The 4836-nt window shown below is 55.8% G+C and overlaps 2 non-coding genes and 1 pseudogene across 2 annotated transcripts; all 3 read right to left on the bottom strand.

Annotated features, from left to right (window-relative positions):
• The window catches only part of LOC144774309 (28S ribosomal RNA), a 4276-nt pseudogene extending 3904 nt beyond the window's left edge, over positions 1 to 372 (bottom strand).
• A 446-nt stretch (positions 373 to 818) lies between these two features.
• On the bottom strand, positions 819 to 972 carry LOC144774572 (5.8S ribosomal RNA). Its single transcript, XR_013600369.1, has one exon. It is a non-coding gene; the product is annotated as a 5.8S ribosomal RNA (ribosomal RNA).
• A 974-nt stretch (positions 973 to 1946) lies between these two features.
• On the bottom strand, positions 1947 to 3748 carry LOC144774770 (18S ribosomal RNA). Its single transcript, XR_013600524.1, has one exon. It is a non-coding gene; the product is annotated as an 18S ribosomal RNA (ribosomal RNA).
• Positions 3749 to 4836: the final 1088 nt, after the last annotated feature.

Genomic DNA, 4836 nt, shown 5'->3' with positions numbered 1-4836 from the left:
TTCCCTTACGGTACTTGTTGGCTATCAGTCTCGCGCCCATATTTAGCCTTATATGGAGTTTACCACCCGCTTTGGGCTGCATTCCCAAGCAACCCGACTCCGAGAAGACCCGATCCTGGTGCGCCGGGGGCCGCTACCGGCCTAACACTGTGCGCGGGGTGAGCCTAGATCAGAAGGACTTGGGCCCCCTGAGTGAGGCTGGGGAGTCGGTCTTCTGTACACCACATTTCCCGTGACCGCCAGCGGGTGGGGATTCGGCGCTGGGCTCTTCCCTTTTCACTCGCCATTACTGGGGGAATCCTGGTTAGTTTATTTTCCTCCGCTTAGTAATATGCTTAAATTCAGCGGGTCGCCACGTCTGATCTGAGGTCATAGTCGGAAGAATTACGCCGGAGCGTCAAAGGGGGTTGCCGAGGAAGTCCAGGCCCCCCTGCAGGAGCAGGGGGGCCTGGCGTCCCAGCAGCTTGCGCCCTTTTTCCCCGGATTGCATCTGGAAGGGTTGCGCCCTCCCCGGGAAGCCGGCCGCGGAGGTGGGCCCCTGTGGCACATGCACGTGGGCAGCCAGTGGGACACCACAGACAGCCACGTGCATCACGCAACCAGGCGCCCGGGGACAGGTCCCGGGTGGACCGGTCACTGGGCCCCTTTCTCGGGGCTAGGCGCGTCGGTGGCATACCTCCATGGCAGGACCCGGTGAGGGACTCTGCCACGGGCGATCAGGGGTTCTGACCTTGTGGGGGCACGAAGAGGAAGCAGAGCTAACCCTGCGACAGCCCCAGCCGCGTTACAAGGAAGGCCCGGGGTGATTGACGATCAAGCGACCCTCAGTCAGGCGTAGCCCCTGGACGAGCCCGGGGCCGCCAGGTCCGTTTGAAGTGTCAATGATCAACGTGTCCTGCAATTCACACTAATTCTTGCAACTAGCTGCGTTCTTCATCGACGTGCGAGCCGAGTGATCCACTTCCAAGAGTCACAGGCAACTTTTCGAAAACGTTCGCCCACCTGCGGGCGCAGGAGAGGTGGGAGGAAGGCGACGTTGTCCGCCCACCGCCCGCACGGCGAGACAGCCCAGGCGCCCCGTCAAAGGCTTCCCCTCTGGGAGTCAGACTGCACCGTTGGGAGAAAAAAAACATTGCCAGGCGCTCGGCCGGGAGTCCCCCCTAGCAACCCACAGGCGAGGAAGGGGGCTCCCAGTGCGACGGGAGCAGGCAGCCCCGCAGCCGCCGGTCCCTCCCGGTCACACCGGGAGGGACCGCACAAGACTTCAAACCCCTTGGCCCGGCCGTACGGGACGGGGTCAAACCGGGTACCTGGCAACGAGGGAGGGTCGTTCTACCTGCACATCAGCCATCCGTCACTGGGTGGCCTGAGCTATGCCGGTGGGCTAGCAATTAGCCCATCACCATCCTCGCCCGGGTCGGAGCGCCGGAAGGTAAGAGCCAGGTGGGCTCTCCATCCCACATGCCTCCCACCGAGATGAGCCAAGGTCCCCTCACAGGCTCTTGGTCCCTTCTCTTCCAGGCTGCCCTGCCGCCCAAGAAGGGTCACTCCCCGGTAGCACAGAACCCGGTCGGGCCGGGCAGGGACTCTGGCATGGGAGGGCCCAGCCGGCGCCAGGGCCTTTCAAGGGAGGGATGGTACCAGCCCAGGGATGCACTGCCATTCGGTTTCCCTCCACCCGAGGGGATGTTGCGCCGGGTGAACTTGGGTTCCGTGTCGGAGAGGGACAGGGGACAGGGTCCCTCACACGTCGGTCAGGCCCTCCACGGGGGGTAGAGGCCCTCCGAAGTCCTGGTCCTCACCGAAGCACCCGATGTGGCCACGGACCGCTCCGCCGGCCTGGGCGCATTACGGCAGGGCAGGGCCCTGTGCCTACGGTGTGTGCTTTCAGGAGGCAGCGGAGGGCTTCAGGCTGGCACTGTCAGTCACTCGGGCCGCTCCACTGTTAATGATCCTTCCACAGGTTCACCTACGAAACCTTGTTACAACTTTTACTTCCTCTAGATAGTCAAGTTTGATTGTCTTCTCGGCGCTCCGCCAGAACTTTTGCAGACCCCGGCGGGGCCGATCCTAGTCCCTCACTAAACCATCCAATCGGTAGTAGCGACGGGCAGTGTGTACAAAGGGCAGAGACCTAATCAACGCAAGCTTATGACCTGCACTTACTGGGAATTCCTCGTTCATGGGAAATAATTGCAATCTCCAATCCCTATCATGAACGGAGTTCAGCGGGATACCTGCACCTGTCGGCGAAGGGTAGACACACGCTGATCCGTTCAGTGTAGTGCGCGTGCAGTCCCGGACATCTAAGGACATCACAGACCTGTTATTGCTCGATCTCATGTGGCTGAATGCCACTTGTCCCTCTAAGAAGTTGGATGTCGACCGCTGGGGGATGCATTGAGGAGTCTCGTTGTTATCTGAATTAACCAGACAAATCGCTCCACCAACTAAGAACGGCCATGCACCACCAACCACAGAATCGAGAAAGAACTATCAATCTGTCAATCATTTCCGTGTCCGGGCCGAGTGAGGTTTCCCATGTTGAGTCAAATTAAGCCGCAGGCTCCACTCCTGGTGGTGCCTTTCCGTCAATTCCTTTAAGTTTTAGCTTTGCAACCATACTCCCCCCGGAACCCAAAGACTTTGGTTTCCCAAAAGCTGCTCGGCGGGTCATGGGAATAACACCGCCGGATCGCTAGTCGGCATCGTTTATGGTTGGAACTATGACGGTATCTGACCGTCTTCGAACCTCCGACTTTTGTTCTTGATTAATGAAAACAATCTTGGCAAATGCTTTCGCTTTGTTTCGTTTTGCGTCGGTCCAAGAATTTCCCCTCTAGCGGCACAATATGAATGCCCCCGGCCATCCCTCTTAATCATGGCCCCACTTCCGAAAACCAACAAAATAGAACCGGAGTCCTATTCCATTATTCCTAGCTGAAGTATTCAGGCGACCGGCCTGCTTTGAACACTCTAATTTTTTCAAAGTAAACGCTTTGGACCCCCAGGACACTCAGTCAAGAGCATCAAGGGGGCGCCGAGAGGCAGGGGCTGGGACAGGCGGTAGCTCACCTCGCGGCAGACCGCCAGCTCGATCCCAAGATCCAACTACGAGCTTTTTAACTGCAGCAACTTTATTATACGCTATTGGAGCAGGAATTACAGCGGCTGCTGGCACCAGACTTGCTCTCCAATGGATCCTTGTTAAAGGATTTAAAGTGTACTTATTCCAATTACAGGGCCTTGAAAGAGTCCTGTATTGTTATTTTTCGTCACACCTCCCCGAGTCGGGAGAGGGTAATTTGCGCGCCTGCTGCCTTCCTTGGATGTGGTAGCCGTTTCTCAAGCTCCCTCTCCGGAACCGAACCCTGATTCCCCGTTACCTGTGGTCACCATGGTAGACACAGAAAGTACCATCGAAAGTTGATAGGGCAGACATCCGAATGTATCGTCGCCGCCACAGGACGTGCGATCAGCAAGAGGTCATATAAAGTCACCAAAGCGGCCGGGCGAGCCCGTATTTGTCTTGGTCTGATAAATGCACGCATCCCGGGAGGTCAGCGCTCATCGGCATGTATTAGCTCTAGAATTACCACAGTTATCCAAATAACAGATGAAGCGATCAAAGGAACCATAATTGATTTAATGAGCCATTCGCAGTTTCACTGTACCGGCCATGTGTACTTACACGTGCATGGCTTAATCTTTGAGACAAGCATTTGCTACTGGCAGGATCAACCAGGTACCAACAGAAAAAAAAAATTCCCATGACTCACTATTTCACAGTGCTGGCATATGATAAACAACCTTACATCAACATAAACTGTACTATATTCAAATTGTAAAAAAAAACACTATTATCACAAAATCATTGGAGCTCACATTCCATTATACACAGGTTAAAATAAATTTAAAATTGAACAATACCATCTAAAGGATAAAATCCCTCACAAGGAACATACACAATGCATATAAATCACAAGATAGATGTTTTCTTGGACCAACAGAATGTAAATATGACCAGCATAATCAAGACAACACAACATGTAAGACACTATTTTTGTCATATACAAGTACACATCTAGTCAGGCTCATAGACACATCAATCAATACATTGCCTTCAATTGCAACGAACTTTAACAGGTAAGTAAACATATAAATAAATAAAACGAATTTTGTTGTGTGCACTGCATCACCAAATGCGATGCAGTGCGCGCAACAAAATTCATTCATAGTCCATCTGGTCCCCGGCAGAGAACCGCCAGCCCGGGAGGAGTGTCCAGGCACACCCTGCCCCCTGTAATCCGGAAGAAGGCTACCCCTCTTTCTTGGAACTCGTGTGTACCGAATGACGGAGGGGACCCAGGGCGCGGAGGCGCCCGACCTCCTGGAGCCCTTGCTGGGATCAGGGAGGCGAATGGCACCTCATCAGGACTTCCAGGGAACCCGGCCATCTGGTCGACCCACTGGAAAGCATTGCGTGCGACCAGATGGCTGAGGGGAAAGGTACGACCAGATGGCCGGGATCGAAAGGACTCCCAGCTGCCCACCCCGAGCCTTTGCGGTAGGGCTCCTGCCTGCCAACGCAGGGCAGGTCTCAGGGGCTCGGGGACCCCGGCTGGGTCTTAGACACAGGGAAGACCACCGGAGCTCTCTGGCCCAGATGACGCGGGAGGACCGCCCCGGACCCATTGAGCCTGTCCCGGGCAGTCGGCCTTGCCGTTGGCCTGGAGGAGGGAGTCCCGGACGCCCAGGGGAGGACTACCCGGGTCCCATGAATCCCGTCCCGGGCACTCGACCATGCCGTTGGCCTGCGGGAGGGAGCCTCGGATG

This window comes from Lissotriton helveticus, chromosome 8 (assembly GCF_964261635.1).
Source record: "Lissotriton helveticus chromosome 8, aLisHel1.1, whole genome shotgun sequence".
Classification (NCBI taxonomy): Eukaryota; Metazoa; Chordata; class Amphibia; order Caudata; family Salamandridae; genus Lissotriton; species Lissotriton helveticus.
Note: the sequence above shows the minus strand (reverse complement) of the source record. Positions and strands in the feature narration are given on the sequence as shown.